The sequence below is a fragment of the Nymphaea colorata genome, unplaced genomic scaffold (genome assembly GCF_008831285.2).
Source record: "Nymphaea colorata isolate Beijing-Zhang1983 unplaced genomic scaffold, ASM883128v2 scaffold0246, whole genome shotgun sequence".
NCBI lineage: Eukaryota > Viridiplantae > Streptophyta > Magnoliopsida > Nymphaeales > Nymphaeaceae > Nymphaea > Nymphaea colorata.
Window position 1 is genome coordinate 1 of NW_022204752.1, and position 12,500 is coordinate 12,500.

Below are 12,500 nucleotides of genomic sequence, written 5' to 3' on the forward strand. Positions count from 1 at the left end.
TACACATCAAAATAAAGATTTCTCGTGGTCCAGAATCCACAAAGTGAGACTTGGGAACATTGAATAACCTGTATCCATAGAACATCTGGCGTGACATAGATAATGAATAAATAGGAGTTAATATCATTCAATTGCCATTACAAAAGTAATTAGTATTTTGACATTACAAGGTATTTTGGGCTAGTAATTATTCCCAAAAATATCACAAATTCTGCAACAAAACCACTCATTCCTGGTAATGCGAGAGAAGCCATTGAGAAGCTACTGAACATCGTAAAGATTCTTGGCATTAGTATAGCTATTCCCCCCATTTCGTTAGATAACGAAGACGTATTCTATCATAACTTTTCCTGCCAGGAAAAAAAGTGCAGCACCAATAAATCCATGAGAGATGATTTGTAAAATAGCTCCATTGAGTCCCGCATCGGTTATAGAACTAATTCCTATTATTATGAAACCCATATGAGATACGGAAGAATAGGCTATTCTCTTTTTTAAATTGCGTTGACCAAGAGAAGTTAAAGCTGCATAGATTATTTGAATAGTCCCTACTATCATCAACCAAGGAGAAAATATGGATGGGCGTGGGGTAATAATTCCATATTGACCCGAACCAACCCGTATGCTCCCATTTTAATAAGATTCCAGCTAGAAGCATACATGTACTGTAATGCGCCTCTCCATGGGTATCTGGCAACCATGTATGTAAAGGTATGATCGGTGATTTGACAGCATAAGCAATAAGGAAACCCAAATAAAATATTATTTCCAATGCCACGGATACGATTGATTAGCTAATGTTTCAAAATTTAATGTTGGTTCATTGGAACCATATAACCCATACCTAGAACTCCCATTAAGAGAAAAATGGAACCTCCTGCAGTGTACAAAATGAACTTTGTAGCTGAGTACAGACGTTTCTTTCCTCCCACATGGATAAAGTAGGTAAACAGGAATTATTCTAATTCCCACATGATGAAAAAAGTAAGAGGTCTCGAGAAGAAAATGATCCTATTTGACCACTGTACATGCTAACATCAGGAAATGGAACAATCGCGAATTTCGGGTAACTGGCCAAGCCGCTGAAGTAGCTAAAGTAGTGATAATCCTGTCAATAAAATGGGTCCTATAGAAAGTCCGTCGATTCCGAGTCTCCAGTGAAATCAAAATATTTATCCAGTTAAAGTCTTCTTCCAATTGGATTAATGGATCGTCCAATTTAAAATGATAACAGAATACGTAGGTCGTTAGAAGGAGTTCAAATAAGCAGATACAGATAGTATACCATCGAACTACCTTATTTCCTCTATGAGGGAAAAGAGCAATTAAGGAACCCGCGGATATGGGCAAAACAACAATGATTGTTAACCAATAAAATCACTCATAGTAAAGACAAAATACACTTTGATTTGACCAGAAAAACCCGCGCTCGGATTTTTTTATTTATCGAGTACGGGTTTTTGTCGGTAAAGAGGAATCAAATGGATTCAAGGGGAGTTTTTTGTAACGTATTAATAAGCTAGACCCATGCTACGGGTTGTCTCATGCCATAAATAAACCCGTATACTAAGAAATCCGTTGGACAAGCAGATTCACATCTCTTACAACCTACACAGTCCTCCGTTCTTGGTGCGGAAGCAATTTGCTTAGCTTTACATCCGTCCCAGGGTATCATTTCCAGGACATCTGTAGGACACGCTCGTACGCATTGGGTACACCCTATACATGTATCATAAATCTTTACTGAGTGTGACATTAGATCTATTAATTTTTTTTGGAACGTCATAAATTTTCGGTCTGGTAGCTTTAGTAAATGATTAAATATTTTGGCACCAGACGAATCGGTGATTAGACCATAAAGTTTTGTTAGAAATCTATTTCTGATCTGTTCATGAGATAGGCCCAAGATACTTTGATCTCTTATCTTTCATCAAACATGGTCATATCAGTCAATACACGTTTTGCTAATCTATAAATGAATTATAGTTATATATAATAAAGAAAGAAAACGTATAAATTTATTGTACTCTTATTCCTAATCCATGCTTATGATCCATTGATCCATAACGTGAGTCGAGTGTCTATTTACTTCTACAGAGTGACATAACGTATATGTCTTTATATATTTTATTTGAGTAAAGGTTCCGACTACCGACTATTTTTATTTATTCAATAAATTTGATTGATTGATACGAGTTGATTTTCTGTACGATAGATCGAAGAAACATAGCTGGTCCAATAGCTGCTTCGGCGGCTGCAATAGCGATAACAAAGATCGAGAAAACGTCTCCCTTTAATTGGCGACTATCAAATAAATCAGAAAATGTTATGAGATTCATATTAACAGCATTCAGTATAAGTTCAAGACACATAAGTGCTCTAACCATGTTTCGACTTGTGATCAATCCATAGATACCAATAGAAAATAATAGGCACTCAAAACAAGTACATGCTCGAGCATCATTGACCAACTCCTCGTCAATCTCGATTCATTTCAATATAAACAACAATTCAACTGATTCGATTAATTAAATGAGAAGATTCTACTGAATCTAATTCAATTATCAATCCATATAATATATATAAGAAATACAGTACCAAAAAAGACACTGAAATGGGTCGTCGAACTAACAAAAACTTTGAAATATGTCTCATGAACAATATTCCAATTTAGGGTGGACAGATAGATGCGATAACAATTACACGGAGGTTGCTTTATTTTATTTGGTTGGTTTGTTATTTCCAATTCTAAGTATCTATTCCCGGCGAGCCATAGCAATTGCGCCCACTAAGGAAACTAAAAGGATTATAGAAATCAGTTCAAATGGAAGATAAAAATCTGTTGATAAATGAATCCCAATCTGTTGAACATTACTTGTCAGGTCCTGTTCTATGATCTGGTTTGATCTTGTAGTCCAAATAATCCCGTACCATGACGTGTTGGGATAGTAGCAATTAGTGAAAAAAAATACTTGTACAAACTAGCGAAGTGAATCCATCTCCGACAGTCCAAAAATGAAAGAATTGTAATATTCTGAACCATTCATAAACATCACAGCAAATAAGATTAAGACATTTATGGCTCCCACGTAAATAAGTAGCTGCGCAGCAGCTACAAATAAGAGTTCGATGGAATATAAAATAAAGATATACAAACAAGAACCATCCCAAGGAAAAGGCAGAATAAATTGGATTGGTAAGTAATACCACTCCTAGACCTCCTACTATAAGACCTGATCCCAGAGATACTAAAAGAATATCATGTATTGGCGCAGGTAAATCCATTATGTGTTAAATAAGCGATAAATAAGTCAAAATATCTCATGATCTTACTGGTCGGGAAAAAGTGGGTTACCCTTTTTTATATCTAATAGTTCTTACCCCAGCGTGGTGTGGGTTTATGTAGATTGAGTTAATCAATTGAACGGGCCAATCTTGCTTTTGTCTTTAGTCGAAACAGAGTTCGTAATTTCATATTTTTAATTAAACAAATAAGGGCTATGGCTATAATGGCTATATATATTTATATATTCAAAAAGTAGTTATAATCCTCACAAATCTAGTTATTCTTTGTCTGACATGAAAGAAACTTACCTACTTTTGATCAAAACTTAGTCTTATTTTAATTTAATTGGTAATCGTTCTTGAATCAAGGGGTTTCTCCATAGATATTTTTATTGGAGTTGAGTTCATAATTGTTCGAACTGTGTAATCTCCAATTACAGACATTGGTAACCGACCCAAAGCAATTTGATTATAATTTAATTCGTGACGATCGTAGGTGGAAAGTTCATATTCTTCAGTCATTGATAAACAGTTTGTGGGGCAATACTCCACGCAATTACCACAAAATATACAGATTCCGAAATCAATACTATAATTAAGCAATCGTTTCTTTCTAATATCTGTTTCTAATCGCCAATCAACAACAGGTAGATCTATCGGACATACGCGAACACATACTTCACAAGCAATGCATTTATCAAATTCAAAGTGGATTCGCCCACGGAAACGCTCTGATGTGATCGATTTTCATAAGGATATTGAATAGTTACAGGTAACGATTTGCGTGAGATAAGGTAATCATGAAACTTTGACCAATGTATCTTGCAGCTCGTACTGTCTGTTGACCATAATTCATGAACCCAGTCACCATAGGAAACATATATCGTGAATATCCATGAATAATTTGATGTTTCTTTCTCTTGCTTGAGAGAGGATAAGAATCTGGAATATCCTATTCTGTTATAGCGAAACAAGTTGGGAAGAAGTTGTCAATAATAGATTACCGAGAGCAATAGGTAAAAGAGATTTCCACCCAAGATTTAATAGTTGATCCATTCTCAGCCTAGGTAAAGTCCATCTTGTTGAGATAGGAATGAACAGGAACAAATAAGCTTTAGCTAATGTAATGAGGAGACTAATTGTTGTTCCAAAGACTTCACTAGTTTTATTTATTTCGAAAAGTTCAGTAATTGGTAATATATGGAATAGGAAGATTCCACCCTCCCAAGTACAGAACTGTTACGAATAATGAAGAAACTAGTAAATTGAGGTAAGAAGCAACATAAAATAAACCAAATTTGATACCTGAATATTCAGTTTGATAACCTGCTACTAATTCCTCCTCGGCTTCCGGTAAATCAAAGGGCAATCTCTCGCATTCTGCTAGTGAAGAAATTATAAAAACTATGAACCCTATAGGTTGACGCCAAAGATTCCACCCCCAAAAACCATATTTGACTGCGCCTCAACTATATCAACCGTACTTGAACTGTTAGATAATCATAGTCGATGATAACATCACTGTTCCATCTCTATTCCAGAACCGTACATGAGACCTCAGCTTCATACGGCTCCTCAATGGTCACGAATAAATCTAAGGTATGCTTCGGTATTACATCGGCATACCATAGGAAAAAAGAAAGATGAATCAAAATGCTCATAAGTGAACTAGACCAGTGGGATTCTGTCCGCGATAAGATAATAACAAATAAAAGTACACTTCTGAATCCATCTCATCCTTTATTCTTTTTGCTGAGTTTCTTGTTCAGTAATAACTTAACTCGATCTTTCCATAAGATACAATAAATAGTCAATCCATTTTCCTTCCTGTTCTTCTCTTCTTTCTCAGAAGGACTATACTATATAAATAAAGGATTACTTCGTTCCTGATAGTTATTTTTAAATCAGTGGATAGGAGCTATACTCTGGATCGGGATCACGGGGAAGTACTTTTTGATCATTTCTACCAACTTCAAGCCCTCATTATGACTCCTTTTATGTAATGTCAAAATATCCGTTTGGATACGTTACATTATCTCCATTACTAATCTTTTGTGTACCTGGTGTTCCTAACCGTCCACTCAGTTTGGTGGATCCTCGGTATGGTAATAAATACAAGAGTAAAAATTCCATACAGTTGATCTTTTGCGCCCGCTTCAAGTCCTGATGGCTAATCGATACTTGGGGTAAACAGCTTCCGCTGCTATGTTTAGCTCCACTTTACTCTCGTACGTAGGTAATGAGACTCGATCTTCTTACTGCGAATTCATAAGCAGTTTTGTTTCACTCATATAACTATCTGGTTTAGTTCATAGATCCAGTGATGAATAAAAAAGAGTTCTATCTATATATTCAATCAACCAACTTCTTTCCTAGAAAAAGCAAAGAAAGAGGTAGGAGTGCGTATTCCAACGAATCACACGTAGAGATATTGATAACACACATGGAGTTAACGGTATTTCATAACTTATAGATTGAGCAGCAGCTCGTAAACCACCTGAAAAGGAATATTTATTATTTGATCCATATCCGGACATAAGAAGTCCGATAGGGGCAATACTTGAAATAGCGATCCATAGAGAAACACCTATACTGAGATCGGTTAGTACAAGGTGATGGCCAAAGGGAATTACTGAATAACTCAGTAGAATTGATACGACCGCTACGGATGGGCCGACACTAAATAAACGAATATCTCCTCTAGATGGAAGAAGATCTTCTTTGAAAAGTAGTTTGACCCCATCCGCTAGAGCTTGAAGAATGCCCAGGGGGCCGGCATACTCAGGACCAATTCGTCGTTGTATCCCTGCAGATATTTTTCTTTCTAGCCACACAATTACTAATACCCTATTGTGATTCCCAATACAAGAGTAACAATAGGTACAAGTAACCATATGAGCCCATAGGCCTCTTTTGAGGATTCCGATCTGAAAAAAGAATTGATAGCTTGTGCTTCTTCAATTATCATTTCAACGATCAACTTCTCCCATAATGATATCTATACTACCTAGTATTGTCATAATATCAGCCAATTTCATTCTTTTAACTAGCTGAGGAAGAATTTGCAAATTGATGAAACCGGGTGGACGTATTTTCCATCTCCAAGGAAAAACACTATTATCTCCTATCAGAAAAATACCTAATTCTCCCTTTGGGGCTTCTACTCTCACATAAAGTTCTTGTTTTGACAATTCAAAACTGGGAGAAGGCTTTTTACTAATGAATCGATATTCAAAGTCGTTCAATTCTGAATCTTTTGTTCCAGCAAGCGTCGGAATTCTAAATTTTCATAAGGTCCCCGGAATTCCTTCCAGAGCCTGTTGAATAATTTGATGGATTCCGTCATTTCGCCAATTCTTACTAAATAACGAGCTAATGAGTCTCCTTCTTTTGCCATTGGGACTTCCCAATCGAATTCATCATAACACTCATACCGATCGACTTACGAAGGTCCCATTGGATTCCGGAAGCTCGTAGCATTGGTCCTGATAAACCCCAATTATGGCTTCCTCTCCCCCAATAAACTACCCCTTCAACTCGTTCAAAAAGATGGATTGCGCGTAATAAGCTTTTGATATTCAACAACTCCCGTTAAAAAATAATCGCAGAAATCTAAACATTTATCTATCCAGCCATGAGGTAATCAGCAGCTACCCCCCGATACGGAAATAATTATGCATCATTCGCATACCTGTGGCAGCTTCGAATAGATCATATAACAATTCCCTCTCTCTGAAAATATAGAAGAAAGGAGTCTGCGCACCGATATCGGCCATAAAAGGTCCAAGCCATAACAAATGCGAAGCTATACGACTCAACTCCAGCATAATTACCTAATATAGCTGGCTCTTTTAGGTACTTGAATATTTCCAATTCCTCAGGTGCATTAACGGTTATTGCCTCCGTGAACATAGTAGCTAAATAATCCAACGTGTTACATAAGGTAGATATTGTATAATTGTTCGGTTTTCCGCAATTTTTTCCATTCCTCTGTGTAAATAACCCAATATGGGTTCACAGTCGATAACATCTTCGCCATCTAGAGTAACAATGAGTCGAAGAACACCATGCATTGACGGGTGGTGAGGACCCATATTGACCACGAGGAGGTCTTTTCTTGCGTCTGGTACAGTCATATGTTTTTATTCTCCGATTCCAATTCATTATTCCATTTCTCCGATCCAATTCATTATTCCATGAATTCCTGAAAATGAAACGAGGTTCATCCAAATTCAAGATCTAATGAACCGAATAACTCAAACGAATTTCCAAACTAACCAGTTTTGGTTCTCGAATACCAATTGACCAATTAATTCCCTATAAGCACTCGATTTTTCTTTGATAAATAAACCAGCAGTCGTTGGCGTTTCCCCAGAATTTTCCGCAGACCCCTCTGAGATAAATAGTCTCTTCTGTGCAGTTTCAAATGTGAAGTAAGTCTCTCTATCTTATTGGTAAAATTAAATACTTGGAATTCAACAGAACCCCTTTTTTCTTCTTGTGGAATAACGGATATGGGCGAATTCTTTACCATACAAATAAATTCTTCTCTTTTTTTCTTTTGTTCCCACGGATATAAATCTTCCCAATCAAGAATAATAATACATTTATTTTGTTCTGGTGTACACAATAATCTGGATTGATTCATATATTACTCTTTTTTTCTATCAAACAATCAAAATGAATATGAATAAATAATAACAATAAATTTATTCAGATACAAAGGGATGGTATATTCCTGGGCTCACGAAACAGAATGAAAGGGAAAGGGACCTAAAAAGATTCTGTCGATTCATTCCTAGGTCAATTGATATGTGACTGAATCTTGTGTATCAGAGTCTAACTGACTGAATCTTGTGTATCAGAGTCTAACTGACTGAATCTTGTGTATCAGAGTCTAACATAAGGTATGTATTTATTTGCATGTTCTCATATACCAGGCGCGTGATAAAGAGGGAAATTGATTGTAACATCAGCGAATTCCAAATTGCTTATACATATGGATCCTTGACATACTGAAACGACTCCCATTATTGGTATCAAACCAATAACGATTCATACAGGCTAAATCTTCTAATCGATGAGTGGGCCAAAGAAACACTTTCCATTTTAGAGAGTTATTTGTATCTGTATCAAAATGCTTATCCCTATTTACAAATTTCTCAAACCCCTGCGCATTAGTCTTAGCTCTATTGCAAAATACTGGATTCTTATTCACAAGGTTCCTATTTCGGTAATTGAAACGGCTTATAATTCTCAATCTCTACGATGGCTAGGAGATAAAATATGTTCAGGAACAAGCAAATCATAATTATTATTGTCCCCATTCACACGCACTCCTCCGTGTCGTGCAATCGAGCCATTCAAGTCATTCTTATCAATATGTTTTTTTACCTGGTATCCTCGATTAGTTTGGTACTGAACCTTATGGGTCAATGAAATAGCTATGGTTTGATACATAATCGAAATTCCATCCCATTTGATAGACAAACGAACCGGTTCAACAATAAATATTCCCCTTTTTATCAATTCTGGAAGAGACAAATCCTTATTAATCAGCATTACATCTAGACCCATTTCTCCTCTTTGAATAGAGGATATAGCAATTTCATTCGGATTCATAAGTCTAAGCAGTAGACAATATACCTTGATATTATTGGTCATTCTTTGATTGAAAGAATCACCCCATCGGAGTTGAAAAAGAAAATATTTTTTCAAAAATAAGTCTAGTTCCGCTTCCTTCTTGCTCTTGAATTTCTTTTTCTTTCTGCGTTTCTTAATATCTGAACCCGCGAATTTGCTCCAACATCTTTTTTTTTGGTTTCTTATATCAGATATAAGATTTCCTTGGTGCTGTCGTTCTTTCTCGTCCCGGTTCCCATTCTCTAATTCAAGATATCCCTTTTGATTAGATTCTACTTTTGGTTTTGGATTAAATCTTTCTTTTTGATTAGATTCCACCTTTGGATCTATATAAAGATCGCTTGTTTTGTTTCCATGAAAATCAATAGAAGCAATTTGATTGGTATGATCACGGATTAGTCTTATATCGATCGTAAAGCGGCACAAATTCTGGTAAGAACAAGGGCGCAGATTCGATATAGTATGATCTAACATTTGTTCATTCATTCCCATCCAATCAAAAATAACTCTTTTTGCTTTGTTTGGATTTCTTGATGAATTCTGATATAAAGATAAAGATATCTTTCTTATTGGTCCCAGTCTTAGTAGTTTTCTTTTTTTTATTAATGAAAGTTCTGATACCCGTACTAGTCCTAGTTTCAATATTGTTTCTAGGGTAAAAATTGGTGATTCTCAATTCCAAATATTTTCTATCTAGATTTGGATCCCTATCAATTGTATATTTATCTTCTAGGCTATCATTTATAGTTGTAGCATAAAACGATTTGTATTTATGTGTATTGTAATTAGAAATCTCTCCGTGCCTGTTTACTTGTAATGGTGATCCATAAATATTGGAGTCTTTCACATCTTCATAATTAAGATATTTATATGATAAAAGATCATATCTGTAGTGTTTTTTAATTTTTTTTCGCAACTCGGACTCTTCAATAAGTCCAATTTATATTATAATAATCTTTTTACCGGAATGAATTAATTGGTCTTTTTCTTCATATGAACCCAATTTTGGTGAGTCGTTATTTTTAATCGTAAAATGCTGATTGACTTTCTTTCTCCATTTTAGAGGTGCTAATCTAGACCATTGTCATGGGAGAAATTGTATTGATAATGGCTCTTTAACCAGTTTTTCCATTCACTCATTCCAGAATTCCGCAGTTTCTTGTGTTTTGATTCTGAATCAAATATTCCTCGTGTATGGAAATAGTCATGGAAATAGTCTTTTATTCTATCCTTAATAAAAGGATATGTTCTGTAGTAATGAAATATGGATTCTGACTTATATTTGTTACTAACTTGGGTTTGCAATAATTTGTAAAACACATAGGCTTGAGACAAAGAAGATAAGTCGCAGTAAATCGGTGAATTACTATCACTACTTATATTAGTAGTATAAGTAGAAAGAGATTTTACAGTCGAAATGAAGGGAATTATATTTGGATTCGTTTCATTAGTATCCTTTTCCTTTATTTCGTCATTGTAAGTGTATCCATTTAAAGTATTTTTTGTTGAGTCAAGAAAAAATTGTGCATTGATCCTGTAAATGTTAGTGATACATAGAAGGATACCCATGTATATTCTTTCAATGAAAGATTTCATAAAAGAGTCCATTTAGAGATTAATGGGGCACTTCTTCTTTTTTTAGATATTTGAAAAATATGTTTCCGTGATTCGGTTCTTTTATTACTAAAATTTCCCTTGTTAGTACTAATATCTATATCCTCAATATCTGGAGTTAGAGGTTTTTTTTCTTGTCTTTTCTAATCTTTTCTACTTGATCCCAGATTTTGGTTGTCTTATCAGCCAGATCATTAATTTTTCTTTCTATCAGTGAATCATTTGTCCAATCTCCGGATACAATTATAATGGGTGATTCATGGATGATTTTTTTGGAATCTTTCTCATTTTGACTTGGTTCTTCATTTTGACTTGGGTCATAGACTCGCGTCAACTAAGAAAAAGAGTTTCTTCACTTTTCTTTTTATAAATAGAACTATTTTGATAATCCATCTTATTTTTTCGTTGAGATCTTTAGAAAACCTTTTATGTTGTCTTTTTATAATTCTTAGAAAGAAAAAACCTGTCTTTTTGACTTTTCTAATTTTTTTTTCGAGTGTTTTTATTAATGGGTTCAAAAAAGAAAGGTTTTTTTCGGGGAGAGCCAAAGGGGACTTCTGTTTCCATCCCCCAGATCGTTAAAAAACAGAAATTTTTTTGTTTTTTTCTTAGATCCTTATGATGGGATGTAGCTTTTTTCTATGCCAAGGTTTCAGAGAGAAAGGAAATAGGATTTTTATCTGAATACCGTCTGTTAACCATCTTTTGGAAATTCTGTTTCCGATAATTGAACACCATTATATGTGCATTTGACATGCATTTCCCTACTCCATTCGGTCAAATCTTCATACCACTCAGGGAATTGAAATAATAACATACGACCAATATTTTAACTATTATCAATGAAGGTAATATGATGTATTTTCGAAGAATCGAGTGGGTTACTAATATGGAACTCCTTATTGCTTGGGCAAATATAATATTATCCCAAGTTTCTGCTATTGCTATCCGTTCCTCCTCCTGTCTTTTATCCTCTTTTCTTTTATACTCCTCTTCGTGTTCTTTCTCCATTTTCTCTTCTCTTTTGCCCCTTCACCCACATAATCAGATGTTTGTATTTTTGGGCTTTTTTTCTCCATCCAATTCCTAAAATGAGGTTCATCATCCTTGAGATATCAAAGAAAACAAAGGTGTTTTGTCTATTCTGTCAAAAAAAAGGGGGGAGTGTACATCTGTTTGAAACATTTCCCAAGTGACTGTTTTACGTCTTTGAGCCGCATCGACCCTTTGATTATATCACGACGAAAATCTGATTGTTGCGAGTAACGTATCAAGGCATTTCATGTTCTTCCTGCTTGATCAACCATTTCCTTTTCCTCTTTGATCACCATTTTTGGCTTGATCACCCTTTTTCTTTTTGGCTTGATCACCATTTCCTTTTCCTCTTTGATCACCTTTTTCGACTTGATCATCACTATTTTTTTCTTGATTACTATCGGTGGTATTACTGATATTATCAGTAGTATTATTGATATTATCATTGGTATTAATGATATTATCAGTGGTAGTATTGATGATATTATCATTGGTATTAATGATATTAGTATCCTCATCGGTATCAGTGTCAGTATAAATTACTACACGTTTGGCTTTTCTTGAACGAATCCCGTGATCCTCTGTGGATTCTTCCTGATCATCTTCTTCCTCCTCCTCCTCCTCCTCTTCTTCAAAATCCAAATCAGAAGTCAGTTTGTATAACCATCGAGGAACCTTTTTCTTAATTTCTTCAATTTGAAGATTACTCATTTTTTGATCATTCGGATCAGCTCTAACCATATCGAATACTTTTTCTTCTCCCCCAAAAGCAAATTGTTTGAAACGAGTTCTTGATTTCTCAGCTTCTTCAGCTTCTTCTGTAAATTCACCAATTGAGACTGATGAATCCTCAATGCCTGTAGATAATGATTTTACGTCAAGTTTATATATTTCGTGTTCCAATTCTCGTTCAAACTCTCGAT

At 35.1% G+C, this 12,500-nt stretch overlaps 3 pseudogenes; all 3 read right to left on the reverse strand.

Annotated features, from left to right (window-relative positions):
• Window positions 1-7: 7 nt before the first annotated feature.
• Window positions 8-1,371, reverse strand: LOC126409426 (NAD(P)H-quinone oxidoreductase chain 4, chloroplastic-like; annotated as a pseudogene).
• Window positions 1,372-6,136: 4,765 nt separating this feature from the next.
• LOC126409425 (NAD(P)H-quinone oxidoreductase subunit H, chloroplastic-like) lies at window positions 6,137-7,421 on the reverse strand (annotated as a pseudogene).
• A 687-nt stretch (window positions 7,422-8,108) lies between these two features.
• Window positions 8,109-12,500, reverse strand: part of LOC126409423 (protein TIC 214-like) — a 6,059-nt pseudogene continuing 1,667 nt past the window's right edge.